General features: G+C 36.3%; 1 protein-coding gene across 1 annotated transcript in view; it reads left to right on the top strand.

Annotated features, from left to right (window-relative positions):
* Positions 1-22,809, top strand: part of BBX (BBX high mobility group box domain containing) — a 259,101-nt gene that overhangs the window by 80,784 nt on the left and 155,508 nt on the right. The window contains exon 4 of the mRNA XM_054577334.1: positions 21,878-21,951. The gene's annotated coding sequence lies outside the window, so the exon portion shown is untranslated. The remainder of the gene's footprint in view (positions 1-21,877; positions 21,952-22,809) is intronic.

The raw sequence follows: 22,809 nt of genomic DNA, 5'->3' as shown, positions 1-22,809 counted from the left end.
GTATATCCTTTTGGATTTTCCCTCTAATAATTTAAGCAATCGCTGACAGGGGGCTGTTGATGGCTTCCACTTAACTGTGGATTTACCTGTGTCTAATTTCAGTTAAGTTTTTTACTTCACATATTTGGTAGTTCTGTCATTGGTACCTACACATTTAGAATTGCTGTATTGTTTTGGTTATATGGCTGTCCTTTTATCCTGATGTAATATTGCTTTGTGTGTCTGGCAAATTTCTTTGCTCTGAAGTCTACTTTTTCTGAGTAGTTTAGCACTCTTGGTTTATTTGATTTTTGTTTGTGGGATATACCATTTCCATTTTTTAAATTTTCAACCTATATCATTATGTTTGAAGTGAGTTTCTTATAGACAGTATAATTAGGTCATGTTTTCTCAATACACTGATACTTTTTAATTAGTGCATTTATGTCCTTTCTTATGTTTTTACTTCCTTCATTTATAATATGTTTGCACTGCCATCAGACATTGTTATAATCTGTTTCAACAATCAAACATAATGTAGAAAACTTGAGAAGGAAAGCCTATTGTAGTTACCCATATTTTTGTTTATCATGTTCCTTTTTTATTCCTGATATTCCAAGTTTCCTTCTTTTATTCCTTCCCACTCCCTTTTTGTTTGTTGAACTTCTATAGCCACTCTTTTAGGTTAGGTCTGCTGGTGAATATTCTGAGTGTACCTTCTTTTGAGGAAGTCTTTATTTCCTCTTCTTTCCTGAAGCACATTTTTACTGGGTATGGGATTTGAGGTTAACAGTTTATTTTGTTTGTTTGTTTTTTCTTTTAGCTTAAAAAATGTGCCATTGCCTTCTGATTATTACTGATTAGAAATCTACTCATTAATTCAAATGAGTAAAACAATTCAGTTTTTCCTCCGTGTAGTAAGATTCTGTCCTCTCTTTATGCGTTCAGGATTGGGATGGAGTTTGGGGTGAGATGATTTATTTTCGGGAGTTTGACTGATGTGTTTGTCTCTTGCCCAGTTTGGGAGGTTATTAGCCATCATTTGTTTGAGTACTTTTTCAGCCTTGCCCTCTTCCCTCCTTTCTAAGTGGATTTCAGTGACATAGGTTTTAGACTTTTTTGTTCTTGTTTCATAGAATCTCTGTTTAGTTTTTCTTTTTAGGTTTTACTTTATTTTGTTTAGATTGGGTAACTTCTTTTGTTTTGTTTCCTAGTTCACTGGTTCTTTCCTCTGTCCCTCCCATTCTGTTGAACTCAGTTATTTAAGTTTATTTTGGTTATTGTGTTTTTCAGTTCCAAAATTTTCTTCCATTTGTTTCTTTTTTATATCTTCTATTTTTTGGTTGAGACATTTTGTTTTCATTTGTTTCAGGCACGTTTGTGGTTGCTCATTGAAACTTTTTTTTTTTATTTTTTTTTTACGATGGCTACTTTAAAACCTTTGTCAGATAATTCTAACAACTTTTTCTTTAACTTATCTATGGATTTTCTTATTTCATTTAAGTTGGGATATATCTGGATGACTGGCTTCTTCAGTTCCAAGTCTAAGATATGTGGGGCAAAAAGGAAATCTAGGGAACACTTCACTGTTTTGTTCTTCCTTGAGCGCTGAAGTCCCTCGCTCGTCAAGCTTTTTTACTAACATCCAGAGTCTTATGATTGTTTTATCTATAATATCCAGTGTTTCTTGTTATTGTATTTAGTGAGAGAATTAAGGACAAGTACATCTGTACCATCTTCCTGACAGTGGAATTCCCTCATGTGTTTTTTAATGTGGCAGAGAGAATAAAAACACTGCATAGATGGTATTGTGGAGAACTCAGCTTGGAATTTCCAGGTGGAATTATTAATATTGGAATGGGTCTTCCCAAGACAGAGAGATTCTTATCTCAGGAAATTTAGGTGTTTTTCAGCTTGAAGATGTGATTTGCTGCTTGGTGACTGACAGTGACACAGTGTTCTTTGATTTTCTTTCCATGTGCTATTTTGGTCTTGGTTTTGTATATACAGTACAGCAGGAAGCATATTGGGTAGGGTTACATCTTTTTAAATCATTTTAAGTTCTGATGCTGTTTAGTTGATTCCACTGGCCTTTAGTGCAAAGGACCAAGTGCCATTTAAAGTAGCAAATTAGTGTAATTCACCTCTTTTTTCCATAAATCTATAGCAATTTGGTTTTCCTTTTTTTAAAACTTGGGCTTTAACACTTTTTTACTTTTTAGGTTAAGTGGCAATAAAATTGGCTTATTGTAGATAGTTCTATGAACTTTAAAACATGAATAAGTTTTGTGTACATTTCAATGCTAAATTTAGAAAGCTCCACTGCCCCCCAAAATATCATTATGCTGTCTATTTATAGTGACACCCACCAACCCCTGGCATCCACTGTTCTGTTCTTTATTATTATAGTTTTGTCTTTTGGAGCATCTACTGTGAATGGAATCATATGGTATGTAATCTTTTGAGACTCACTTCTTTCACTTCCTATAATGCCTGAGATTCATCAAAGTTGTTCTTTCAGTAGCCAGTTCTTTTTTTTCTGCTGAGTGGCATTTATTTATTTTTAAAATTATTTATTTATTTATAACATGTTACATATATTATATATTATAATATTAGGATATTATTATATATAACATATTGCAGTGCACCCATTACAGTTGTTTGTTTATTTAGTCATTGGGTTCTTTTCATTTTTATGGCCATTATAAACAAGGCCACTATAGACATTTGTATACAGACCTGTGTGAATGAACATGTTTTGACTGCTCCCAGGTTAATACATAGAGGTGGGATTGCATGGTTACATTATAAGTGCATGTTAATAAAAGAAAGCGATACCACCTTTAACTCCTCTCTTCTCATTCTTCTCAAGATTGTTTGCCCTACTTGTCAGAACACTTTTATAAAGCGTCTCTAAAATCTTTGTCAGATAGTGCTAACATCTCTATCATTTTAGAATTGGTATCTGTTCTTTTTTTCCTGTGCAAGTTGAGATTTTTCCTATTTCTTTATAGACTGATTAATTTTGGATTTTATCCTGGACATTTTATTTTGAGACTCTGGTCTGTTTTAAATCCTATGGAAAAGTATTGACATTTTAGTTTAAGTAGACACTTGATTCAGTTAAGTTCAGGATTCAAGTTTCATCCAGCCCTCTGTGAATTGTTCTCTATATCAGTTCAGTTTTCAAAGGTTATTCAGTGTTATTTGGAATTGTTTTCTTACATCTTTGCCACCCAGTGGCCAAACTGGGAATTGAGCAGTGCTCTAGCTAATAGTTCAGTTCTCAATGCCTACGTATGATGTTTAGGAGTAGACCCATGTGTGTGTAGCTTGGCTTGAGACCAAGAGCCCATAAAAACTACTCTGTCATCTCCCACTTTCATTTTGTTTCCCTGGTTGGAAAGCTGGGGCTTTAGTTATGCTATGCTGTGTAGTTCCCATGTCTGTGGATAAGTGGTGGGAAGATAAAAAGAGAGAATAAAAGCAACAGGGTTTTGTCTCACCCTTATGGAACCAATGTTCCTCCAACCAGAAATGAAGGTTCCCTTTGCTCAGAGTTTTTGCTCCTGTGGGCTTCTATTTTTGCTAACTCCCTCTGCTACCACAGAAATGCTTGAGGCCCAGCACATGAGAGAGTAGAGAAAATAGTACTTCAAAATTTGTTATTACTCTTCTGTTTTCCCGCTTCTGAAATAGCTGCAACATGCATAGTGCCCAGGTTTTGTAGCTACATGTAGTGGGACAGACAAGATGGAGTATAATCCAGACTGGAGCCCAGAGATAATCCAATCAACCATATAGAACATTTCTTCTAGCTTTGCTTGTTAAACAGATTAACATCCCTAAACTTAAAAAAAAAAATCATTTTAATTCTTAAAAGAAATTATTTTGCCAATGGCCATGTCTCAGCCTGTATTACAAATCTGTAATATGGCTTATAAGAAGAATTCCTTCTTACCCAGACTGGAGCCCATTGGGCTAGCTTTAGTGTTGAAATAATTAATGCGAAGAACAGAAGTAGATCGCTGGTTTTGTGAGTCTGAAGGTCATTCAATTTGGAGGCCCTCTTAAAGGAAAGAAATGTAAGTTATGAACACAAAATTAGGCACAGTGTCTTGGATGAGGCTGTGAAAGTAAAGGGCCATAAAGCTAAAGTTTCATTGGCTTTAATAAAAACCTGCTTAAGGAGAAAAGATAAAACACCAATAAATATTGATTATGGGGAGGGCACTGTGCAGGGTGTTTTTTTAACTATATTTTTATTTAATGTTCATAAAAATAAAACAACTTCTTTTTATCCCCATTTTACAGACGAGAAAAACAGATTGAGAATAGTTAACCATGCAGATATAAGGGGCTTTATAACTCAAATATTCTAATTCCAAAGCACATGGTCTTTCTACTACCCATAGTACTTTATAAAAATAAGTAAATTAGAGATTAGGAGAGCCAATATAGCCTCCGGGTTAAAGCACAGGCTTGGAAACCAGACTGCTGGGGTTCAGACGTGACTCTGTTACGATGTGTGACCTTGAGAAAGTTCCTTAGCCTTCCCTTACCTCTATATGCCTGTAAAATGGGGGTAATAGAACCTACTTCATAGGGTTGTTGTGAAGCTTACGTGGTGGAAATAAAGCATTTAGAATAGCTTTTGGCATATAGCAAGGGTGTTTTATTCATCATGTACATCTGTGCATTTAGATAAAACTAAGTCAAATTCTATTTGCTGTGTTAACACCCTTGGGCTACAGAGACAGGTTACCAGAAAAGGGGATTTTCATTTACTTACACATAAGCCATACTACAGATCTGTACTACAGGCTGAGACATGGCCATTGGCAAAATAATTTAATTTCTTTCAAGAATTAAAGTGATTTTTTTTTTTTTAAGTTTAGGGATGTTAATCTGTTTAACAAGCAAAGCTAGAAGAAATGTTCTATATGGTTGATTGGATTATCTATGGGCTATTTTAAGTTGAATGTTTTGGGGAAATGGCAAAAAACACAGACAGGTAAAGTAGTTCAACAAAAAGAAAAAGAAAACTTACCTCTTTCTAGAGATATTTAAAGTCTTAAACATCCGCAGGCTCATCTGTAAGATGGAGACAGTAATAGCGTCAACCTGTATTGTCTATTTAAAGTATAATAAATTGACGTGAAATAGAAACATTATCTCATTATCTCCCAGTTTCGGAGGGTCAGGAATTTGGGAGTGGCTTAGCCTGTGACCCTGGTTGCGGTCACGACGTGGGCTCGTGCTTCATTCCTGTGAAGCCTTGACTGGGGCGGAGGGATAACTTTAAGGTGGTTCACTCACATGCCTGGGAAGATTGTGCCTGGCTGGCAGGTAGGCTTATGGGGCTCCTGGCCCCGTGGACCTATCCATAGGACTACTTGGCTATTTTCATGATATTGCAGCTGCCATACATCAGAGCAAGCAGCCCAAGAGAGATCAAGGCAGAAGTCACCATGTGTTTTATGACGTAGCCTCAAAATTCTCTGTCATTTTTGCAGTGTCCCGTTGGTTACACAGGTCATCCATATTCTGTGTGCGAGGGGACAGCCAAGAGGTGGAAATCACTCCGGGCCATCTTGAAGACTGCCTATTACCTATTTTAGAAGATTACTCTAATAGTTAAATGAGATTATTCCAGTGAAACTTCTTTCTGTTTGATTAGTGTGTTTTTGATGCTTCTGGTCAGTAGAAATCAGTTTCTAGTTGCCTAAATAAACTCTCTAAGCAACAGTTTAGCTCCACAGTGAAAATTGTATTACCGTCTGGCACATGATCATTATAAAGAATAATGTGTTTCTAGCCTGATACATTTCTATGTGTTGTTGGCTATCATTTAGACTCTTCTATTTGCTCTAAGGTTAAACAGGTTCAAAATATTTTCTTCCTGTGTAGACTGTATTTTACTGTTGGTAGTGATATAAGTATAACCTGTTTTGAAGAGGACACTTACTAAGTTATTTAAAATGATACATAACAAGAATATACAATTATTACTTCAATTTGTTGTGAAAAACAAAGGGAAGAGAACTCTCATTTAATGTTTTTCTTTAAATGGTAATATGTAAATATTTTGCCACTAGAGGGCTCCATATTTTTAAAAATTAAAGTTATGAATGGTGACTAAGAATTTTTAACAGTACAGGAGGACATAAAGGACTCCATGTTTTTTAGTAAAAGATATTGAATTAAATAGTCGCTTAATATAAATGAAAAATGAAAATTGTGTGCATGTGCAAATAAAGTATATTTAACAGGCATTTGCTTTCTCCTTTATTATATTAGAATTAAAAAAATAATAATTCAACTTCTTCATAAACAAAATATCTCCCAGCTCAGATATCAAAATATAAAATTAGTCACTGGAAGTACCTCAGTGAAAAAGTAGGTTGAGAGAGATTAGAGATTAAATATTTTTTCCTTATTTCTGTCCTGTATATACTATTTTTATATGAAAATGTTTCTTGTTTTAGAGTTCATTGAGGTTATTTCCATTAAGTGTAATAAAATCTGCAGTTATTGCCATGAATGCTATGACATAATTATCAAATGTACAGAACATTAGTATACATTTTGAAATTGAACCAAAAACAGCAGTAGAGGTGGCATCAAATTGATAAACACTGATTTTAGGGTCTGTCTTTGGTCCAGATGTGTAGTTTACATGGTTTTGCTCTGAAAACTGAGCTTAACGCTTGTTTTCCAGGATTAGGGTAAAATAGGAACTTACAAAATTGAGAACTTAGAAATCCTTATAACACGCATCAGTACTAAAGAAAGAATCTTTTTGACTAGAAGAAGTCTAGATAGAAAACTACCGTGTTCCTCAAAAAGAACATTTTTACTTATTTCCTTCATCTTTCCTACTTGAAAAAAAGCATTTCGATTTCTTCATAATTTTGCAGTGTTTACTTTTTAAATGTTTGATCTGAAGTCCAGGGAAGCTTGCAATTTCTAGGGTAGTTAAGCATTTTTTCCCCCTGATAAGATATGGATTTCTTTGTACTGAGCTTACAAATCTGAGGCTGTGTGCTCTGGGTGATCTGAGTAGTTAAGTTCCCCAAGTTTTCACTAAGTTTGTCCTTCAGCACCTTTTCTTCACAAAGGAAGCTGTAATGCAAATTAATTGCCAAGGAGGAGGAAACGAACCAAAAACCAAAAGGAAACAAAGTAAAAAACAGCTTTTATGGTTTTCATTTGAAAACTATTCAGAGTCTATGAATATATAAATCCCTACTTATTTCTATATGTAAATACCAACTATTAAATAGGGATTAAGATAACAAAACATCATGAAAGACAATATTCCTTAAGTTAGTATAAATTATGCATATGATGTTGCGCAGAATTATGGAATGATTTTTTTTCTATTTAAGCCAATATCAAATAAGTTAAGCAATTTCACAGAAAGTGTGTCCTCTCCCATTACCACCACCTATTTCATCCACCACCCATTCACCCAACCCTGTTGTTCACGTCCATGTGTCCTTTTTCCTTGATCCCTCCACCCCCTAGCAATTTTTAACAATTTTCTATCATATCAGTCCTTGTATATGTAACCATAGGGGTTCTCAAGCCTGGCTGCACCCAAGAATCACCTGGGAAGCTTTTAGTACCATGGATGCCTGAGACCGACCATACTGATTATTCTCACATCAGTGGTTTAGGTACTATGAAGCGCCTGGGCATCTGCATTTAAAAAGTGTCTTACGTGATTGTACTTTGCAGTCTGGTTGAGAGTGATTGAAGGAAACTTCATTTTTGGAAACTTTCTGAGGCCTCTATAAGTTATTAAACAAATGTCTCAGAGTGAATACAGCTATTCTTTATATTTGAGTATGTTTTTTCCCTACCTTGGAAGAAAAAAACAAACCTGGCATTATTTTGGTTGTTGACAATGACTAAATTATTGTATTTTGAACTGAAACAGGAAATGGGGAAAATTATGTTAGGTTTTCAATAGGGTTTGCCCTTTTTGATGAGTTTGTTATTTCTGTTACCTGCCAAAACAGTGAGCTTATCTTTCGCTTTTGAACCAGTTCTTATAGAAAATAGAATAGAATATAATCTGGCTAAGTGAACATAAGTCAGTAAGTGAAATATGCTTTGGCTTATAGACATTTTTTGAAATGTGTGGGATTGTAAACATAAGGAAAAGTCTTCAAAGAACAATGTATGCTACTGGCAGGCCATAGGGTGCTGTCAGGAGAGGGAGCTTCAGGATTAGCGGCTTCTCACAACTGCTCACACCAACTCCTAAAATACTCAACTGTGTCAGTTCTGGGTAAGGGTGATGATCCCTCATGCTTCTTTCCTAACCCTTCTCACAATGACGACAGAACTATCAAAAGGTAGGCTGTGCAGGTTACCTGAGAGTTCAGTTCTTGAGCCTGTGTTCTCCTTATCCTTAGGCGAGGGTCCGACGGAGGACATCCGTCAGTAATAGGTTTAGCCTGTGTGTGTTTGGATGACTCACAGATTCTGCTGTCTGTTCAACGCTTTCTGATTCATTCTATATTACTTTCCATATAAAAAGAGATCACAAACTGGATCTCTGACAACCAGCACCAATTGTTCAGCTTACTTCCTCACCCCTGACCGCCAGGGCACTCAGCGTTTCTGTGACAGTAGGGTAATACCATCAAGTCATTCTTCCTGGGCCTCTAAGCCCTTGGCCTCATTTTGGGTTCCTCCTGCACTTAACTATCACGTCTGCCTGTTGCCTAATCACATTTCCCTTACAAAGTACCCTAGGTAGACAGTGTTGACAGTTATCCATTTGGATGAAAATAGTGAAGATTTTTTGGTTTAAAAAAAATCATCACAGAATATCTGTTCAGTGGGAGAAAGTGACGTGTTAGGAAAAAAAAAAAAAATTCAAATAAGTCTCCTGATCTAGGTACCTATGAGATTTTAATGAGGCATTGTGTTTGATCTATAGTTTGGTTTGTCTAGTTTTTCCATGTTTGGGCTAAAAAAGCATTGTCCTTGCTTCGAATTAGCTTTTAAAAAACTAAAAAAGGGAAAGCTAATAACTTGAAGTCAACTTTTGGGGTTCTGTTTTGTTTTTAAAGACATTGTTTTTTTTAGTAGCAGTCGCTTGAATCAGTGCATGTATTCTTCTTGCTGTTTGTGGATTATCCATAGCAACCTGGTGGTATTTCAGTCTCATGTCCATTTTCCTTAGCCACCAAAGACTTTTCCTGACCTAAGAAAGGTAAAGTTTGTTTTACTTTTAACCACAAGAAACATCAATAGTAGTTATATAAAATTTTAGATATTTAAAATCTTCAAATTATTACAAGTGAATTAAACATGGTTTTCAGAATACTAACATATTTCAACTACAGATCTTAATGGGAACCTTTCGTGGAGTCCTAGAAATGCTTGCTTCTACTTATTTTTGCAAGTGGCTAGGTGTATCTACCTGTATTTTATTTGAAGTTTATTTTCATTGAGGAAATATGATTTATAAAGTTAGAGTTGTGGGAGTTTGTTTTTTTGCTTTTATGTCAGATGTTTGGGATAACCTTCAGAAAATGGTTCACAAAAATGTGCGGGTACCAAGAGAGCTCACCAAACAGGTATCAAAGCTGTTATCTGTACAGTGGAATTTTAACCGAAATGGAATGTACTGTGGTGGGGGAAACAATGGCAAAATCCTACAAGAAGTCAATTGTAAGGTATGTTAGTCCTACCACGATATTAGCCTCTTGATCTTCAACTCCAGGGTGCATTTACTGCCCTACAAGTTCAGCTAAAAATATGCTGAAAGGCAAATTTCATAAGGTAGTGAAACAAAAATGTGCATCTGAGTTTGTAAGATACATATTGGAAAATCAAATTTCTAGTCAAATGTGAGTATCTTGAAAAATCATTGGCTCTCTTACAATTAGTCATCTTTGGGGATGTCCATAAAATAATGAAAAAAAAATACACTTAGAGAAGTCTTGTGGTTGAATTATTTACCCATCTGATAGTTTTTATTTTAGGGATATATAACTATAGCTGTTGGTGACTCTTCTTAATATATAAAGTGGGAGAGGGGAAGCTTATGTCAATTACTATAATAATTTTTATAAATTTGAATTGATGTCCATAAAGTATTTTGGATTTCAAAAACAGTTCTATGAAAATAGATGATAATACTGTTTGTCTTGATTATTTATATTACTCCAGTTTCAATTCAGGGTAGTAATGTGAGCATAAGCTTAGTAGGTTTTCTTTGCTATATTACTGCACTGGCACATTTGGCACTTGGAGCAAGGGAGTAGTTGCTGGGCACCATGATTGCTGGACATAATGGATTCCAGTCCTCATGGCTTCCATCTCTCATTTGCTTTGATTTTGCAAAGCTAGGGAATCTCAAAATATTTGGATCTTATACCCTAAGGCTTAGAGATCCCCACTTAGTGCCCTGCATGAATCTCTGTAAAGTAATTCTGAAATTTTTTGCTTGAACATCTCCATTGAGGGAAAAATATCCAAAGAACCTACTTCCTTTTGGACAGATCTGATATTGGGTTGGCCAAAATGTTTGTTTGTTTTTTTCTGTAAGATGATCCTAGTAGCTCTTAGTTGTCTTTAACTTCATTCAAAACAATTTTGTTAGATTGCATTGTGACAGCTCTCATATCAGCGTGCACTGAAAAAAAAAAATCAAAATTGGTGGATTTTTGTGTAGCCATTTTAATATTCAAGATGGAAGAAAATATGCAACATTTTGGGCATATTATGCTTTATTACTTCAAGAAAGGTAAAAACACAACTGAAACGCAAAGGAAGATTTGTGCATTGTATGGACAAGTTGCTGTGATTGATTGAATGTGTCAAAAGTGGTTTGCAAAGTTTTGTGCTGGAGACTTCTCATTGGATGATGCGCCACAGTTGGGTAGACCACTTGAAGTTGATAGCAGTGAAATTGAGACATTAATTGAGAACAGTCATCGTTATATCACACGGAAGATAGCTGACATATATCCAATATCCAAATCTGTAGAGTTATTGGTGAAAATGAAAAATGTGTCTTATTTTAAGGAAAAAACTAAATGGACTTTATGGCCAACCCAGTATTTAGGAAGTGTTTCCTTGTACTGAACGTCCTAGACTGCCTCCTAGAAACATCTGTTAATTGATTCCAGTTTTAAACTCTGAAATCACCATATAAAACTTTATCTGATGCCTCTTCCTCATAACATGCCAAAAGGTTTTGAAAACAGCACTTTTTTTCCAGAGTAACATTTTCATTTTCTTCAACCATTCTGCCCCCAACAGGGTTACTTAGCCCCTGTTCGTAATATTTTAATGATCTGGTCTGGAGGCACTTTGAGTTCTTCCTGATCTCACCTGACAGACAAATAGCATCTGGTAGAACGGGCTCTCGTCTCCTTTTTTGGACACCATAGTTCTCCTAAGGCCGATTACTTTTTGCATACTTCGTTCTGCTGACTCACATTGCTATATGTCATTTTACATACTTTCAGTTGAGGTAGGTGTCCCCTATTCTCTGCCCTCAGACTTTTAGTCGTTCCAACTGATGCTACTAAGTTTAGACTACAGGTGTTAGCTTTCAGGGATATAAACAGATAAAGGTGAAGGGGGTTACTTAGAAATCTGTGGATGTACCTTCATGTTACCTGCTTTCATTGCTCTACAGTTGGAGATTTTTTTACTTAGACATAATGCCTGTTAGCATGTGAATTTTATCCCTAGTTAATATTGTAAACATTCTCAGTCATTTATTTAAAAACAGGTTTTGATGTGGCAGGTGATGGAGTGAAACCGGCTGGTACCTGCTTGTGGGGTCAAGAGTCCTTGGGGGGAGGGAAAAAACTTGTGGAGAAAGTTTGAAGACACCAAACAGCATCTTTAATTTTACTTAGGACCAATTCTATAGTGCTTTTCTTCTTCTGATTTTAAATGTTTGTGTCACACATGAACAGTTCTGTGTGTTTGTTGAGACTCTTTGCTGAGTAATTGAGTGTTCGCGGAACAGAACCTGTTTTCTTGGAACCTTATACAATGAAATCTAGATGCCTTGCGGCTGCTTTGTAGTCTTTGAAAGATATAAGGCATGTTGGGTATTGTCAGGTTTACATTAGCATTATCAGCTCCTCTCTTCCTACTTTTATTTTTTAATCCAAGAGTTAGTTAAGTTCAAGGTGGTGGTGAAGGTAGAATGGGAAGAGAGTTAATTCTTCAACTATATTTTGTTCTGAGGAAAAACAATGTAACTCAGAAAGTAAACAGAAGAAAAGTATTATTCGAGTTCTTACATTGGAACTTTAAAAAGAGATTTCTCTCTTAATAGCATCTTTCCTCTACTGCCGTTTATCTAATGTGTCATTCTGAGGCCTATATAGCATTAGCATATGTTCAAAATACTCAGTATACACATTAAAATGGTTGTTTTTACAAGGAGGAAAGGGAATGAGACTGGAGTATGGGATAAGGGGAACCTAATAGTTTAAATTTTTTTGTCAGGAATGGTGTTAAATTGTGTTACAGGTTTTACTATAAACAAATGGACTTAATTTCAAGTCTATTTATGTCTGTATGTTAGACTACCTCTTGAAGATTTCCAGAATTCATTATATGAAACGTTTGATGTTGACTAGATTGCTGTTTGGTAGAAGGGGTTGAACTGAATACCCTCTAATTTTCATCTGCCTTCAACATTCTTTGATTCCATGATATGATGGAATGTCTAGTAGGACATAATATCAAATCCTGAGGGACAGCAGAGTGGAATAATGGGAAAAGCTGGTCACAAACCAGCTGAATACTTTTTGTCCAATCACTTAAGCTTGTTGGGTCTGTCTTAGTTTCATAGTTCAGCTATGGAAATGTTGTGGTTGGACCTCCCTGTTTCCCTCTAAGGAAAGTTTCTTGGATCTTTCTGATTTAAAATAGCTAATTTCTGTGTGGTATTTGTCCCAGGAATATCTGCTTTGTCATTAAGTAACTTTAAAAGGAGCATATTGACACTTACTGTGGTCACTTTTGAGCAGATTCCTCTTTGTTGTCATATAGGAATATTCTTGCAGTTAACATAGGAGCAAGAGTCTTCTATTGCTAAGGTATTTAATAGACATACTTTACACACACCTGGAAAGGGCAGCAACTCTTTCTGGATAATACAGTTTTTAAAAAATAACACAATGTAAATTTTAATACATGTGTGTTTTAATAACATTACAAAAGTTTAATTATGTTTATGTTTAGGTTTATGTTATATCCGTGCAACTTAATTAAAGGGAAGAAGAGAAAGACTAGTATCCTTTACTTAGAACAGCATTATTTTCCATTTAAAATGATGTAAATTGCTGACGTCTGACTTCCTTTTTTATCAAATGACTTTAAACTAAATTGTTTTAAGTAAGAGAGAATTTCTGTATATTGTGAATTATTGTTGATGTGAAAGTAGCTAAAGGAACCCTTTTCTGCCTCAGAGGACAAGGCAGTCTTATGGTTCCTCCCATGGGTTTCTTTCGCAGAACCCCTCCCTGAAGGAACAGGCTAAATTCTAGAGTGTGTAGGTCAGAGTTTCCTTGGGCTAACGCAGGTTACCCGTAGGCGAGATAGCTTACAGGACTGGCTTTTCTAAACACCTATTTTCCAGCTCAGTGCTCAGTGGCTTGATGGAACTAATGAATCTTCCCAAAGTACCTGGCAGTTTCTTGTCGGTATTCCTGATGTAGCTGCCGGCAAGTGTGTTTTTATACTCTTCCTGGAAGTGAAACTCCTTCTGCCTTAAATGTGCAATTTCCCCTGACTGAGAAGGTCAAAGGCACATTTATATAGTTAACAGGAGTATAGAAGAGCCATTCAGAGCCTCCCTGCCAAGCCATCTGCCTGGAGTAATGCTTACTCATTTCCACGTCTACTTATGGAAACTGCAGAAATTCATGGTTGTACCATGGTCCCTGAAACAACAATGTTATGGCAAATGAGCAGTATAATAAAATATCCGGATTATCAAATTAGCTAATGCACCTTGAAATTCGTAGGAGTAAGAAATGGCTTCTAAGACTCAGAATTAAACATATGTTAAAACCACTTAAACTAAAACAAAATATACAGTGAAACACCATTTGAAACCAGCAGTTCACTTAATCATGCAAGTGCTGCGAATATTCAAGGCAAATGTCAGTGTATTCACAATGTACCTTTATTAAATGCTTTTCTATCACTTAGCTTTAACTCTTGTGAGAATACTAGCATTTATTGAGCACTTACTGTATGCCAAGCCTTTTGTATTTCAGTTACCTTCTAAAAATTTAAGGCAACCATCAGAGGTGTAGGGATTGTTATCCCAGTTTTTCAGATGTGGAATGGAGTCTCAGAGAGTCTCAGGAATTGGTCCACAATTGGAGGGGAGTAAATTGTAGGTGCAGGGTTTGGCCCTAAGGTCAGTATGCTTTGCAGAACACCATGCTGTTAATTGTAGTCTGTTATTTATGAGACTACGGAGAGGAAAAAAAAAGATCGGATTGCCTTACTTTCTTATTTGCCCACATTACATGTTCCATTTTCTGATGTGAACCTTGCACTTGAACCAGATCTGCTTTTTGTCCCTTTTAGCGTGACTTACCCTGTGCCTGTGCCTCTAACACCCTCCTGTAACCTCTCTCCCCACCCCAGTTGCCACCGGTGCTTCAAGTTGCAGCTTTGTTCATTTCCTGCATAAACATCCCATTGTGCATTTTAACTTAAAAAACTTCTTTGTCAAAAATTCTTTTGACATTCTACATTTGTTTATTATAAAGTGTAATATGTGTGTGCGATTACCCAACTAGAATCATCAGCTTTCGGAGAATAGCAACTCTTGTAATACCTTTTGCAATGTCGATACATATTAGGCCATTAATAATTTCTTCAACTGTACAAAGGTTATATCGTTTGCGTCTGTGCTGTTGGCATGCAGATAGGGTGTAGGTAGTTTTTAAGGCAAACTTTTCTAATTGGCCAATATTGGGTAATGTAAGAGGTTCCTGTCAAACAGTGCATGCTAGAGTTTTCTGTCTGCCTGCTAGTGTTTTCTAACACCTTACTGGGAAATCCAAACAGATGGACAAGTCTGGAATGACTTAGTAGTTGCTTTGGTTTATTGTAGGATATCTAGGGAACACTTAAGACTTGCTTTGCCTTGTTTATGGTTTCTTAACTGAAAGGCTCTGGGTCAGGAGGAAATGCAAGGGTGGGGGTGGGAAGGTAATAAAGATGTACTTCAGATTTGCATTTTCTCTTAAGAGATTTTCATTCTCTGTAGAGCTGAGATTTATAATTTCTGTGAAAGATTGGTGCCCGGCCAAAAATGCCTGTGAAATAGCTATGATTTAAGCTTTAACTGTAAAAACAGTTGAGGTGGGTGATTTTACAAGTGTTGTCTCTACTCATACTTTTTATTGTCACTGTCTTAAAAAGTATGACTAAAGATGTATACATGCACGTGTATCTCCCTGTAGCTATCTTCTTCTATATGAAGATATTTTATTTCAGTAAATGATTTGACAGGAGGCCAGACTATCAGCTTCTCATTTCTAGGAAAAACATTCTTTGCCTTGTGAATCACAGTGACCTGAGGTGTGGAATTCATTGGTTAAATTGCATAACAGCTGATATGCATTTTCATTGCTACATTAATTGAATAAAACACTATTGAGGAGATTAAAGGAATATAGAGGAGAGTGCGATGGGCAGGGACCCTTACATACACACAGGACAGGGAAGATTTTAGTTAACTAATGAGAATTTTTTGACTTACAAATAGGATACATTAAAGTTTTATTTGTAAACATAACATAAAAGAGTGAATTGAAGAAAATGTAAGAATTCTATTTGTGTAAAGAAGTAGTTTTAAGATAGGAAAACTCTTGTGAAAACCTGTATTGTAGAGTGGAGATTAGAATATGTAATTGTTGGGAAAATGGAGGCAGCTCGTGAAAGGTTGGCTATTGAGACTGCCAGTGACCTGGCCTTGTTTGGGCTCTCAGAGGCCATGCTGACTTTCAGATTAGAAATGCAACCTCTTTCAAAGCACAAACCTAAATAGAAAGTACTAATTTTAAAATTTGCTTTCTTGGGTGCCCCATTTTGTTTTCTTCAGGTGTAAACGTATCAGTATTCTATTTTCAGGGAGATGAGGAAAATATTTATTTCCTTTTCTTCTGGCAGTCTGGCTAATTTTGTTGATTCTGGCTCCATAAATGGAGAGACATCTGTACCATGCCTTGTATTATGCCCAGCAATTTTTTTAATGTAATCATTCCTTAGCAAATAAGTGCAGTCCAGAATGACTATTATTAAGCTTGCTTGAATTAAGGTTATGTATGAAAATGAGTTAGTTAAAGCTTAATCTATTAGCCGGAGAATGATAAAAACATCAGAAAAGCGGTCATTCATGGGGATTAAATACTCTTTTACATAAGTGGGCAACATGGTTGCCTTGGAGTCCCTTCTGCACTGACTACATGGTTGTGACATCAGGGTGCAAAGCATACAGTGTTGGCATAGAAGGGTATTTTGCCATTCTGTGACTTTGAATGTTATACTGGACATTAACATTAATTGGGAGTCTGCCTCGTTGTAAGAATTGTCACCTCACCTTTTTTAGTATAATTAGCTTTTAAAAATATAGTACCAAGGGGCAGTTTGTAAGCTGTGCCAGAAATCCAGTTGCTTTCAGATACTTCACTGGTTGCTTAAGCCATGTGTATAATATAGAGCACATGAAAAACCTAGTCGTGGTAAGGGGCAGATAAAAGATTTATTAGGTAGCTGTCCTACCTGCCATGACGAAGTTTTTCAGAGGGAATCCTGAGCTGTGCCAGATAGTCTTAGCTATGAGTGCATCCTATGGGATGCAGTGCCACAGGTGGGAAACAGAGGTCTTGTGAAGGAAAAGGGAACAGGCTTTTAATGAGGCCGTGGGAACTAAGTCACTGGGAGTCAAGAATCCAAGGCCTTGGGTGGGTGGGTGAGAGTAGAGTTTGAGAGGAAGCCAAAGTGGAACCCAGAGAACACTGAGAAGCATGCATTGGCTCAGGAGAAAATCTACTCTGGCTTTGGTCTAAAGGCACATCAAATCACTCTTTTGCAGGGTAGTGTTCACATTTTAGACATCTCCTTCTGCCTGCCCATCTGCCCTCCTCACATGTCACATGGCCATCCATTTCCATCAAATCAAAATACTTTGTGAGTACTTGTAACTTAAATGCAGAACAGCTTATACTGAAACTATGTTCCTGAAGCTACTCACATGAGCATTTGTACAAGCCAGGTAAAATCAGGAATCTCTTTAAGTTTGGCTATCAAAGGAAGTCTGTCTCAAACAGGGTCTGCAACGTTGCAAATGACTCTGCTCTGTGGTTGACCCCCTGGCTTCTCTCTCTGAGTCAGTGAAGTCCAACATGATTTCCTTGTAGGATAATATCCTAAGAATTTAAAAACCCATATAGGCCACAGCATAGGCAACCTCCATCCTCTCCACTCATCACAGGTGATAAAGTATTGAACAGTAATCAAAATAAGGTATAGCTATGGTCCATTTGGGGGGTGTATATATAAGATTGTAGAAACAATCTATAAGGGTATCTGAAGACTATTGAGAGTTTATTTTGATTTTAAAAGAAGTTGAGTTTATAGCATATATTAGCATATGCCATTTCTTGAATAGCATGTACCCACTTCTTAGACTAAAAAGTAAACCAACCTTTAAAGCAAAATAAGAATTAAACCCATTCTATCAAAATTAATGGTAGATCCTCCTCTCTCAATTTTGGTAGTACAAATTTTATTAAAGTTTTAATTTATACCAATTAATTTATCTGACAGGTATTTATAGTCATTTTTTACCTCACAAGTTTTACTCATTTATTTTACAATATTTATTTTAATGATTCTTCTCCATATTGGATTTTATGGATTTATATGAAAAGTATGCAAATGAATATATGATAGTGTATATAATTTCTTAAAGCAGAATTTTAATAATCTTAGTTGCCTATTTTAGGATAATTAAGAATTATATGTGGCCTTAGTAAATACCGAGTCATTTATTTTGATAGTATTCATATGTATTCTTTGTAGTTAGTTTCAAAGATCTGAATTTATTCTTTCATCCATACCTTTATTTTAAAAACTATGGATGAGTAATATCTTGTGTGAAACTACATGAGACCTTTAATATTTTATTCATTCTCTCCAGCTATTGTTTTCTTCATTAGCACTGGGTGACAGCTGAATCATCTAAATCTGACAGGATTACTCAGTTGCTCACATGAATCATTACATATTTTGTTTTTTTTTAAATTTATTTTTTATTCTTTTTAAAGTAATTTTTTGTTTTTCAGTGACAGTTGACATATAATTATTATATTAGTTTCAGGTGTATAACCTAGTGATTAGACATTATATAACTTACTAGACATTATATAATTTACTAAGTGATCATCCTGATAAATCTAATACTCATCTGACACCATACATAGTTATTAGAATATTACTGGCTATATTCCCTATGCTGTATTTTACTTCCCGATGACTATTCTGTACCTACCAATTTGTACTTCTTGATTCCTTCATCTTTTTCACCCAACCCCCCCATCTGTCAACCGTCAAAATGTTCTCAGTATCTATGAGTCTGTTTCTGCTGTGCTTGTTCATTTATTTTGTTCAGTTGTTGATATCTAGATATATATTTATTGCCATTTCATTGTTCATGTTTTTGACTCTTCTCCTCCTCCTCTTCCTTCTCCCCACCTCCTCCTCTTTCTTCTGCTGCTTCTCCTTCCCCTCCTTTTTCTTTTTCTAGAAGCTCTATCATTTCATGTAATACTGGTTCGGTGGTAATGAACTCCTTTAGCTTTTTCTTGTCTGGAAAACTCTCTATATGTTTTTCAATTCTAAATAATAGCTTTGCTGGGTAGAGTAATCTTGGTTATAGGTTCTTGCTTTTCATCGCTTCGAGTATTTCTTGCCAATCCCTTTTGGCCTGCAAAGTTTCTGTTGAGAAATCAGCTGATAGTCTTATGGGAACTCTGTTGTAGGTAACTAACTGCTTTTCCCTTGCTGCTTTTAAGATTCTCACTTTGTCTTTAATCTTTTGCATTTTAATTGTAATGTGTCTTGGTGTGGGCCTCTTTGGGTTCATCTTGTTTGGGACTCTCTGTGCTTTCTGGACTTGAATGTCTGTTTCCTTCACCAGGTTAGGGAAGTTTTCCATCATTACTTTTTTCAAATAGATTTCCAATCTTTCTTGCTCTTCTCCTTCCGGCACCCCCATAATGCAAACGTTATGTACACTTGAAGTTACCCCAGAGGCTCTTTACACTACCTTCATTTTTTGGATTCCTTTTTTTTTTTTTTTTTTTTTTTGCTGTTCTGATTAGGTGTTTTTTGCTTCCTTATATTCCAAATTGCTGATTTGATTCTCAGCTTTATCTCTTCTACTGTTGATTTCCCATAATTTTTTTTTCATTTTAGTTTGTGAAATCTTCATTTCTGACTGATTGTCTTTTATGGTTTCCATGTCCTTCTTTATGTTATTGAAATTCTCACGAAGTTCCACAACTCTTGCCTTAAGCTCATTGAGCATGCTTATACCCAGTGTTTTGAACTCTGCATCTAGTAGATTGCTTGTCTCCATTTTGTTTAGTTATTTATATGGATTTTTGTTCTGTGCTTTCATTTAGGACATGTTTCTTTGTTTCTTCATTTTGGCAGCCTCCCTGTGTTTGTTTCTATGTATTAGGTAGAACTTCTATGTCTCCTGGGCTTGGTAGTATGACCTAATATAGTAGGTGTCCTGTAGCGTCCAGTGGCACAGCCTTCCTGTTCACCTGAGCTGGGCTCTTTAGCTGCACCTGCTCCCCCCCACTATGTGGGCTTTTTACACACTCCTGCTGTAGTTGAGCCTTGATTGGTGTTGGCATCTGAGAAGGATTTACCTCCAGGCTGATTGGCTGCAAAGGACTGGCAGCTCCCTGAGGTGTGGAGACACCTCTGGGGACTCCCAGGAGGTGTAGGCCAAAGTCAGCTGCTGCCTGTGCCCTGCCTGGGGTTACTCTGCATGAGCTACAAAGTGATCTGCAGATGGCTGCTGCTCATGCTAGGACTAGGGCCACTTAGCAAGAGGTACTGGGCATGCTGAGGCAAGATGCTGCTTATTTGAGACATTTTAGGAAAGTCTGAAGCATGAACCAAGACAGGCCATTGGTATGGAAAAGCCACTGGAAACAGCTTGGGTGGGCCCACAAGTTGACTGGGGCGGGGTCTCAGGGAATCACCAGGTTGAAGGGAACAAGTGATAGCCAGGTTGAAGGACACTCAGATATGGTGCCCTCCTACTGGCTCTATCAGGGGAGGAGGGGTCATTCTGAGAGAAAGCTGCCCCTTCAGCTCTCACCCTGATACCAGACAACTTAGTTTTTCCCAGTATGAGACTGGTGCCCTTTGAGCCACTGCCCCAGTGCTGGAGCTCAGAGGGAGTGAGTCTGAGTAAGTTTCTGCATGGGCCTTTCAGGAGGAGCTGCCTGGGACTCCAGAAGCCCTCAGGTGCACTCAGCCACAATCCCTGCCTGTTTCCACAGCCTGCAGTTATGGGGGCTTCTCTTCCTAGCACTGGAACCCTGGGCTGGGGAGGCCTGGTATAGGACTGGGACCTTTTACTCCTCAGGGGGGATCTCTGTAGCTAAGAAATCCTCCTGGTTTTTATTCACCACACATGGGTGTGCAACCAACCCCTTCTGCTCTCTGCCCCTCCTGCAAGTCTCCACGTGGCTTCTTTATACCCTGAGTTGTAGAACTTCTCTGTTCAGTTATACTTAAGGCAGTTCTGAATGATGGTTCTCCTGTAGTGTAGTTGTAATTTCGATGTGAGTGTGGGAGGATGTGAGTACTGCATTTATCTATGCCGTTATTGTGACCAGAAGCCAATCATTACACATTTTGATATTTAATGTGTAAGAGCCAGTTCTTCCATACTATAGTGACTGATTAGAGAAAAAAATTTCAGCCAAACCATAAAATGACTCATGATTTTGATAAACCTTTAAGTTGGTAAGTGATGCCTGATTTCTAGAGGATGTTATAATGTACTCATCATAAAGAAATATATTGTCTTAATCTCCAGAGGTGCAGAAAATTGTCTTAGTTGAGTGTCAATTTAGTAAAATTGAAGTATTCTAGAAACTCAGTGAATGTCTCACATAGAACCTGAAATAACTTAATTCTTAAAAATGATACAATTTAGGTATATGTTTAAATTTGCAGTATAATGTCAAATTTTCCCTTTAATTTGTATGGACACCCTTTTGCTGATTTTGATCTTCTATTTACTGGATCACTTGTAGCTAGAAAGTAATTCATTATTACCTGTTTTTCTCTATTTGTGTGTGTCTTCCTCATCCCCCATTAAAAAAGTAAACTATCTTGCTCTACTCATTAACTTTAAAATATTTAAAAGATAAATTATAAGATATTAATATTCAGACCACAGTTTATCTGGTTGGATTGGGCCAGTCATTTAAAGAATTTACAATAACTAGTCAAGATGCCAGCATATCATGTTTTTTTCCAGGGGATTTGCCTGTAATTCTACACTTGCTAGTAGCCAAAAAGTTGAGAATCATTTCTTTGTAACTTTTATCTCAGAATTCCCATTTAGTCATTGTAATGACTGTCTTTTTGTTAAAGTTGACAAAAACATCCACTTTTTCTAAAAAGTGTTAACAGATTTTTACTAACTTGTTTGATTTTCATGGTTTGGCTGTTAATTTCATTTTGGGGGATTATTTTGGTAAAGGACAATAAGTGTTAGCTTTGTTGTAAAGGCTTTCATGGCTCACTATTTTAACTACTTTGCTATGATCTTTCACAGAATCCTGCTGCATCACGGGAGCTGGGGATTCTGATGTTCCATTGAAATCACAATGGAAAGTCTTGACTTGACCGGTAAGAACAGCACTGAAGGTGCCATCTTACTTACCTAACTGGAGGCAATGAAGCAGTCAAGGACTACGTGCCCTCAGAGCGGATCTCAACTTTTTCTTCTCTGATGGATTCACCTTCCTTGTTCAGGGAAGTGTGATAATTTCGTATTTTTTTTCTTGTCATTTTTATTATATTTTTAAAGTGACATTTTAATCTCCATCATCAAGTAAGTCATTTCTTTAAAATCATGAATTTATATAAATTAACCATTTCAAAGTCTCCAATTTGTTTCTCCATAGTAATGTACTGCTGGTGAAAAGTCAGTTTTTTCAAGTACTGAATATCTAGAGGTTACATAACTAAATAGTAAATCGGTCTATTTCCCAAAAGCTATTTTTGTACTGCCTTAGATTTTAATTGAAATATTAATCAGTATCAAAGCATTATGGAGGATATTTTTACCTAATAAAAATAACAGAGGAATGTATAGCAACATCATGATACTATTTTGAATGTGAAAACCACCCAATGAAGAAAAAGTTGAGACTGTAAAATATATACATGTGACAAATTATATCAAACTCTGAAACTCACAAGTACTACAACTGTCCTCTTATATATGTTATTTTCAAAGTTGTTCCTTCAGGACAAAAAATTTAATGGTTTATGGTAATATATTAAATTTTAATAGCAGTTATTTAATGCATTCAGTTTTCTCATATGAGAATAAAGTGTATGATTGCTCTACTAATGCCTGAACACGTTATGCTGAGTTGATGATTTATAACACTGGAGAATTTGATGTAAATTAAAATGAACAAATATAGAAAATATGGTTTAGATCAGTTTCCAGGGCATGAACTTATCCTTTAATTTTTG

The sequence above is a fragment of the Pteronotus mesoamericanus genome, unplaced genomic scaffold, assembly GCF_021234165.1.
Source record: "Pteronotus mesoamericanus isolate MK-2021 breed Mesoamerican mustached bat unplaced genomic scaffold, CSHL_Meso_final contig_42, whole genome shotgun sequence".
Classification (NCBI taxonomy): domain Eukaryota; kingdom Metazoa; phylum Chordata; class Mammalia; order Chiroptera; family Mormoopidae; genus Pteronotus; species Pteronotus mesoamericanus.
The sequence above is the reverse complement of the archived record's forward strand: the minus strand, read 5'-3'. Positions and strand labels throughout refer to the sequence as shown.